Source organism: Lipotes vexillifer, unplaced genomic scaffold (genome assembly GCF_000442215.2).
Source record: "Lipotes vexillifer unplaced genomic scaffold, Lipotes_vexillifer_v1.1 scaffold989, whole genome shotgun sequence".
In the NCBI taxonomy this organism is placed as follows: Eukaryota; Metazoa; Chordata; class Mammalia; order Artiodactyla; family Lipotidae; genus Lipotes; species Lipotes vexillifer.
The window spans coordinates 834,820-843,743 of record NW_006796817.1 but is presented as its reverse complement, the minus strand read 5'-3'; the positions used below and the strand labels follow the sequence as shown (position 1 = coordinate 843,743).

Sequence of the window (8,924 nt, the reverse complement as noted above, 5' to 3'; positions counted from 1 at the left end):
TTCCTGCTGTGTGACTTTTATGAATTTCAGTTTTGTAAAATAAGACTAATAATAGATGGTGCCCACCTGCAAGTTTTTCATGAAGATTCAGTGAGGTATACTGTATATGAAATACTTGGGAGAGCGCCTACCAAATACCAGTTGTTAGTATTATTATAAAGCAGACCCAACACTCCAGCATCACAGAGATCCATGTTTTCGTTAATACAGAGGTACAGCCGTTTCATTAAAGCAAAGACTGGCACAGAGCTATGATGGGTAGTATTAGTAATAGAAAAAGAAGGAAGCAAGGATGAAAATTTGCCTGGGGTTCTCTTTGTTGACAAGAGCCACAAAGATGACCATTTAGTTTCTGGCTGTGAGCAGGGAACGTAACTGTCAGGACTGTGTAGAGGAGGGACATAAAAGAATCTTCGTCAGACACAGAGGGGTTGAGATGGGAAGGGTGAGGGGAACTCTAAAATGCATAGCTGGAGTGACAGACAGCCTCAGAGTGGGACTCCCTGAGATAGCTTTCCGAGTTGGATTACAAAGATGGAAGCTCTATATCTGCGGTTTTAAAAAAAGGGGGGGGGTGTTTCCCTGGTGGCGCAGTGGTTGAGAGTCCGCCTGCCAATGCAGGGGACACGGGTTCGTGCCCCTGTCCGGGAGGATCCCACGAGCCGCGGAGCGGCTGGGCCCGTGAGCCATGGCCGCTGAGCCTGTGCGTCCGGAGCCTGTGCTCCCCAGCTGGAGAGGCCACAACAGTGAGAGGCCCACGTACCGGAAAAAAAAAAAAAAAAAAAGGAACTGAAACCAGTATAAATTACTCCCAACAAAGGTGCCAGGGTTTTTTTTCCCTAATTGCGCCCGGGAGAAAGTGGAGCATCCCATTTTTCTTCAGGTATGGAGAGTTCAGAGTGAGAGCTCATATATCTGAGTTGTGCATTTTGGTTGCCCAAGGGATGGAGATGTCGCTGTGATTTACTATCTGAAATAGATGGTTCCCCTCAAATTGAGACTTTTTAGGGGTGTACATTTATAATTGCTCATAATAGAAAAACAGAATCTTGCCTGTCAGGAGGAGACCTTGCTGTGAGGGAACAAGTAATATTTTAAGTATCCTAAATAAGCCACAGGAGAGTGTGGTCTTTAAACAAAGGCACCCAAGATCTATAGTGGTGATGAGTGGCTGAAAGGATGTCTTAAAGTTGCCATTGCAAAGTGATGTTTTGACAGCAGGGGCTCAGTTATGTTGAAGGTAAACAGAACTTGCATGGAGGACAAATTAACAAATTAAATTCCAAGAATTGTAGAAATGTTCTGGCCAATGTTAACCAGATCTGGCACCCCTTCTCCCTGTCACCCTAGATTTCCATCTGGTATCCCTTTCCCTCTTCTGATAAACTTGGATAGTTTGTAGTTAATGTAAACCAAAACCATCAAAAAGTAGTGTTTCCTCTTTGCTTAATCTTTACATGTCATTGGCTTAGTTTTAGACAACATAGCATACAGTTACCAATATACTGAGCTAGTGTTTCCATCTGTTCTTATAAAGTGTTTGTCAAAGAAAAATAATAGGCTCAAGTATCCAGTGTATACCATCAGAAGGAGAAGGAAGGCACAGTTGTGGGTAGTCTGGGACTCTTCCTGGGTTTCTGTTGCACAATACCATTAACTCAGCACCTAATATATGCCAGACACTGTACTGTGCTCAGTGGTTACATTTAGTCCTCACAAGTAAGTCAGACAGAGAAAGACAAGTATCATGATATCACTTATATGTGGAATATAAAATATGATAGAAATGAACTTTTATACAAAACAGAAACAGTCTCACAGACATAGAAAACAAATTTATGGCTACTTAAGGGGAAGGTTGGGGCAGGAATAAATTAGGAGTTTGGGATTAGCAGATACACACTACTATATATAAAATAGATAAACAGCAAGGTCCTACTGTACAGCACAGGGAACTGTATTCACTATCTTGTAATAAACTGTAATGGAAAGGAATACGAAAAAGAATATATATATACACATACACATAACTGAATCACTTTGTGGTACACCAGAAACTAACACAACATTGTAAATCATTATACTTCAATTTTTTTAAAAAAGAGAATGTAAAAAAGAAATTTGGTCCTCCCAGCAGCACCATGAGGAAGATACTAATTTTGTATATGCAGTTGTTTTTTTTACAGCTGAAGAAACTGAGGCAGCAAGCTCTTGAATAATTTGCGTAAAGTTAGTCATTGGCAGAGCTGGGATTTAAACCCAAGCAGCCTGGCCCCAGAGCCCAACCACTGTTTTTATTTTTTAATTTATTTGACTTTGAACCAAGTAAATAAATTACCTAATAAAAAAAATACTATATATAAACCAGGAATTGAAAAATTACTTTTCTGTTGAGAGTTCCAATCGACAGGAAAACAAAACATCTCAAGGGCTAAGTAGCTAAGTCCTTTCAGAAAAAAGAAAAGCAGACCTCTGGTCACCTGTTTCAGGCCTGGACCTGCCTCCCCCAACCCCCAGGCTTGTCAGAAATAACTGGTGGCCACACTCCCTCCAGGGGTTGAGTGGCTGAGGGGTGTAGTTGCCTTGTTGACCAGATCTAGGGCAAGGCCTAGGGAGTGAGGGGCTGAATGAAGGGCAAGATGACTAGAGTGCGGGACTGCCCAGCCTGGGTGGTCGCTGTGCCCACCTTCTCCAAGGCCTCTCCAGACGACCTTATCTGAGTAGGTCAGGCTCTCTCACCTCACCTAGTGCCTTTTCGTCACAGCCTTTTCACAGTTCGTAACTCGTGATTCGTTTACTTGTTTATTGCCTTTTTTCCTAGGTAGCCTAAGAGTTTTTAAAAGCAGAGACTGTCAGTTTGCTCACTCCTAGATCCCTAGTACCCTGAAATTTCTGGCATATATTAGATACGCTGGATTCGCATTAGAAGGAAGACAGGAAGGGAGAAAGGGAGGAAAAAGAGGGAGAGAAATGTTATTCAACTGGTCATTTCTTATAACAACCTTGGAAGGAAAAAAACAGGGTAATTCATTGAAATCTGACTTTCAGTTTTTCCCCCAATTCCAATTTTTTGGTATACTAGGCATATTTGTAAAATTCAACAATGAGAGTATTGAACTTAGACCCATACATTTTAGCAATTAAAACAGTTATAGGTCACCTTATGCGGTGGCTCTTAAACTTTACTTATAAGCAATGAAAACTTTTCTGTCAAGTGAAATCTCATATGGAATCCCAATAAGTAAAGGAGTTAAAAGCAGAACTGCTCTGGGTGGAGTGGGAGTTATGGTCTCAGAACCCTGCCGTGGGGCCCTAATGAACCAGTTAAAAACACTAATGTAGTTCATCACCCTCAATTTGACCTTGCCCAAGGTCAAATCTCAATCAGAGTTACGATTTGGATCCAGTCTTCCTCCACATCAGTGCCTTTCTGCAGAACCATTGCACTGGGATGTGAAGGTGGTTTTGAAGTCTCGTTCACAGGGAAACAGGCTCTTCCATCTTCAGACTTCTAGGATAAACATAATAATAGCTAATGTTTATTTCATCTTCCAGTGACCCAGGCCTACATGTGCACTTTAATTCTCAGAATAGCCTACTGAGGCATAGGTACTATTATTACCCCCATTTTACACATGGACACTGGTACTTAGAGCAGGGAAGTGATACGATGAACCGCCACATCTCCATCAGAGACAGGGAGGCCGAGATGTATCCATGCAGCTAGAGGCATAACTGCATTCTCACAGCAGGGAAAGATGGCCTAACCAATACGTAACTCTAGAAAACTTGCCCCAGCCCATACAAAAGTAAATGCATGCATTATACCTGGCCCTAGAGTCCCTTCTTTATTCAGTACAAATTTGTGTCACAGCCCCAGTTTCTACTAGGCCAGAATGTCTCAAGTGTGTGAATTCCATCTTGAAATGAACAGCCCGGCTCCCAGCAGAGCCAAGCAGCCAGCAGGAACAGCATTGTACTCCGCACCATTCGACTGAATGGAGAAACAGGCAGCTCTCAGTTGGGCCATGATACATTTGCCAAATATCAATTACCATGGGCACGGGTACCCTTAACACCTGCGAAAAATGTGTTTTTCTGGAGACCGTGTGAAATGTAAAAATGGGAAGTTAAGATTTCAGAACTTACTCAAGAAAACTACCAAATTGACCTTTTGAAAATGAACCAGACTTTGCTGGAAGAATAGTTGTCAATTTGTTTTTGACATTTGTTCCTTTACAGCTATGACCCTTAAATTATTCATGCTTACCAGCTCCAAAATGGAATAATAATCCCTCTCTCTTCAGGCCTGTAAACCTTTTTTTGCAGGTTGCATGGATTTTGAGTGAGAAAGACACTCAGAAGGGCTTTTGGAGTTGCCAGAGTCTCATAAAAATAACATTCTCATACCTTTTGTACAGCAAAGCCACAGAAGATATTCCTTTATGAACATTAATTAATCTCCCACGAGACATAAATAGGCAGCGGATGCTTATTTTATAGGTGTAATATCCGAATTACTATTAAAGAATTTATAGAAATCTCATGACGCCTCACAGCTAACCAGAGAGAGGGGAATCTGGCCGCCTGTCCTGGGTCCAACAGAGGAATCCTTTCATAGTCCTGTTTCCCACCATGCAATTATTTGACATTTACCTAATACCCTGAGTCTAAAAGCAGTCTTCCAAAATCTGTTTTATTAGTTATCGCACCAGACATTGTGCTTCATCGAACAACCATGGTACCCACAGTGCTTAACATGGAGCCTAGGACATTGTAAACGCTGCATAAATATTTGTTGAGTAGAATGAGTGAATCTTCTGCCCATGGGAAACAGGAGGATGATTTTTGGTCTACGTTTTGGATCTTCCCTGTATCTTGAAGATTTATTCAAAATGCAAAGGAGAACTTCCCCTAAAAAAGCAATATTGACGATCAAAGTAATAATAGAAGCCAGCATTAATAAAGCACATGCTGTGTGCCCAGGGCTGTGTCGAGTTTTCCTGTGCGTTACCTCTCACTGACTTCTCCTAACACTTACTGGCATAGGGCTGTGCTGTGTCGCCATTGTACGGGTGAGTTTAGGGTCACAGCCGGAGTCACAGCCCCACTGATTGTGGAGCAGAACACTGACTGAGGCCTGTCACACTGGACTGTCCGCACCCTTAAGCCCCACAGTGATAGAACCACAGAATTCCCATTTAGGTCAATAAGAACTACACAGCTGAAATGTCCAGTGCAGTGTTTTTAATTTAGGTAGTTTTCTTTCTTGAGCCTTTCTGGATAAAGTAGTACTCTCCTTAGAATTCTCCTTAGACCCATGGAGGCCCCGCCTCAACTCTCAGCGTGTGAAATGATTTGTTAGCATTTTCAGGCATACCTTTGTGATACTGCACGTTCTGTTCCAGACCACCGCAATAAAACAAATATCGCAATAAAATGAGTCTGGTTTCCCAGGGCATATAAAAGTTGTATTTACATTACACTGTTGTCTATGAAGTGTCCAATAGCATTACATCTTTTAAAAAGTGCATACCTTAATTTAAAAATACTTTATTGCTAAAAAATGCATCATCTGAGGGCCTCCCTGGTGGCGCAGTGGTTGAGAGTCCGCCTGCCGATTCAGGGGACACGGGTTCATGCCCCGGTCTGGGAAGATCCCACATGCCGTGGAGCGGCTGGGCCCGTGAGCCATGGCCGCTGAGCCTGCGCGTCCGGAGCCTGTGCTCCGCAACGGGAGAGGCCACAGCAGTGAGAGGCCCGCATACCGCAAAAAAAAAAAGGCATCATCTGAGCCTTCAGCAGGTTGTCGTAGTAACATCAAAGATCACTGATCAGGGCTTCCCTGGTGGCGCAGTGGTTGAGAGTCCCCCTGCCGATGCAGGGGACACGGGTTCGTACCCCGGTCCGGGAGGATCCCACATGCCGCGGAGCGGCTGGGCCCGTGAGCCATGGCCGCTGAGCCTGCGCGTCCGGAGCCTGTGCTCCGCAACGGGAGAGGCCACAGCAGTGAGAGGCCCGCATACCGCAAAAAAAAAAAAAAAAAAAAAAAAAAAAAAAAAAAGATCACTGATCAAAGATCATCATAACAAATATAATAATAGTGCAAAAGTTTGAAATATTTTGAGAATTACCAAAATGTGACAGAGACACAAAGTGAGCAAAAGCTGTTGGAAAAATGGTGCCGTTGGACTTGCTCAACGCAGGGTTGCCACAAACCTTCGATTTGTAAAAAGCACAATAAATCGAAGTGCAAAAAAACAAGTTATACCTGTATGACATTCTTGAATCCAGATTCCTTCCCCTTCCCCTGTGAGGCAAGTAGTTGCCTTTTGGTCTCTGATTAACCTTGGGGAAGGAAGTATTTTCTTATGCAGCTTTCAGGGTCTGGGGGGTGTCTTCTCTGCATAGAAAAAGTGATTAAGAGGGGGGCAGTCAGCCCTCTCACTATATAAAGAAATGCCTTCTTTTCAGGCATACTGGAAGTGAACCCTCTAGTAGAGAAGTAAACACGCTGATGGGTGTCTGAGGCTCTCTCCTATTCCAGAACCACCCCCACCTACTTATTCCCCAAATGTACAACAGAGGGGCCTTGGCCCTGGATGTGGTCCTAGATTCCATTGCTGGAATTGGGATACATTTCCCCCTGGCTGCAGCGTTGCCACCTTGCCTGAAATCAGGCCCTGGAGATCCTATAGGCTTTGTAGGCTTCAGAGCTCAATAGTCTGACTAGGGACCTTCCTTCATGTGCAACAAAAAGCATTCAGAGTGGTAATTCACATATTTACAAGTGCACATATATGTCTTGTGAGGTATTCCCCAGCTTTACTGCAATATAATTGACATATAACATTATGTTAATTTAAGGTGTACAACGTGATGATTTGATACACAAGCGCACATTTGAATCACATTTGTAAGTAGAGACTAGCTGGAAAGAATGAAATTGCAAGAATTCCTAACTAATCATCCAAATTCTTCAATGTGTTGTTTTAAGTGGCATTTTCCAAGTAAAATATAGCCACGAGATTTTACAAAAGGAGTGATGTACTTATTTCCCAAATGAAACCTGAACTATAATCTTAGCATATCATTTGCCTTCCAAAAAACAATATAGCTTTCTAATAGAAGAAAGTACCTTTTCATCCTTTTCATTCCATTATTGGTCATTTATCTTTCTTCCACTTGACGGCACATATTTGCTGAGAAAGAAATCTCAACAGTTCACTTTCTCCAGTTTTAGTGCAAGTTAATTTTGCCCTACTGTGATATAAGTTGGTGGGAGAGTTTGCAAGCACCTGGTGCTCAGCAGAATCTTATCTAAAATGTCATCTTTATTGACCTGAAGGCTGACTGTTCCCAGTGGTGATCCGTCACCACTGAATTGTTTGAACAATAGTGTATTAGTATGCACATAAAGATACAGTCAATCAGTTTTCAAGATCTATAAGAGAGAAAATGCATTAACTTGTAAAAAAACAAAAACTCCAGATGGCAGCGTCAGAAAATCGAAAATCAAGTACAGTGTCTTGATTCAGAGATTTTAAATCTGATAAACTGGTGCCACATCATTTATTTTCAAGCTTGAAGACTGAGCTTGTGCATATAGGTTTTCTATTATATTAGCGTTAAATATAGATAATTAAGCATTTATATTAATTGACTCAAAAGGTGAACTGGAGGAATTATCTGCTCACACTGATCTAACCAAGGGGAGGGCAGGTAATATTGCTGTGTTTGGTCTGACTCCGTTGGGTTTTCTTCTCTTATTGCCGTTAACCAGTTTCAAAGTGGATGAAGCTGAAAGTTTGTAAATAGATTATTATCTGAAAGGCAATTTTATTTCACTAGAAATGGCTTTATTATGTGAAGAAGAGTAAAAATGTAACTTGGACCCCTGTCCCGCTGTTCATAGTCTGGTAGCAGAGAATGGTTTTATTTGTTAATTTGTCCTTTTAGAGTCTCTGTAGCCAGTCTTTAAATAGAGCAATTTAGCATTTGGGAGAAAAACGAACTCTTCACTATCCAAGAATATAATTGAAAATTACCCCATACCCATGCACAATAATTACCTTTCAAAACATTTCCCATTGCTTGACATCACAGTGGTAATTGCTTAACAATATTATAATTTCATTACGTAGAGATTACAGTGGCAAAATGATGTAAGTTGGAGGCTTTGAAAATTAAGTTATAATGAAAACAAAACCATCTGTGCAAGTTTAAAGCACTTATTTCAATATAAAGTTATACATAATATCACCCAATTTTTGTATGAATGTCATTGTTGGTAGAGTTCTAAAATTCAGCCATTTAAAGCTTTAGTACTAAAACCCACAAAACCTGCGTTAGTCCCATGGTTATAATGCATGAAGTTCCGGTTCTACAGCGATATGTATTGGAACGAATGCATTTCTATAGCAGTTATTGCTTCAGTTTGCATGCATTATGTAGCCAGACCTCTACTAATGAATTGGATGCACCTTGATCCCTTTGCAGTTGGATGATAAAGACCCATGGCCCGTAACAACGGTTATTTTCATTTTGAAAGGCTCCTGACTAGTTGTAAAAATGTATCGAGTTTTCTAATTTAATAACGCCAGCTTAAAATTTTATCTTTTTGGAAAGTACAAGCACAGAATGTACTAAACAATTATATAGCATATAACTCTTATGTGCCAGAGGTCAGAATTTCCCCCAATGTGTTGATGCAGTAAAAACAAGACATTGGGGCTTCCCTGGTGGCGCGGTGGTTGAGAGTCCGCCTGCCGATGCAGCGGACATGGGTTCGTGCCCCGGTCTGGGAGGATCCCGCGTGCCGTGGAGCGGCTGGGCCCGTGAGCCGTGGCCACTGGGCCTGCGCGTCCGGAGCCTGTGCTCCGCGGCGGGAGAGACCACGGCAGTGAGAGGCCCGCGTACCGAAA

The 8,924-nt window shown here is 42.1% G+C and overlaps 1 protein-coding gene across 1 annotated transcript in view; it reads left to right on the top strand.

Annotated features, from left to right (window-relative positions):
• CFAP20DC (CFAP20 domain containing) overlaps positions 1-8,924 on the top strand; it is a 272,252-nt gene that overhangs the window by 259,371 nt on the left and 3,957 nt on the right. The window lies entirely within an intron of this gene.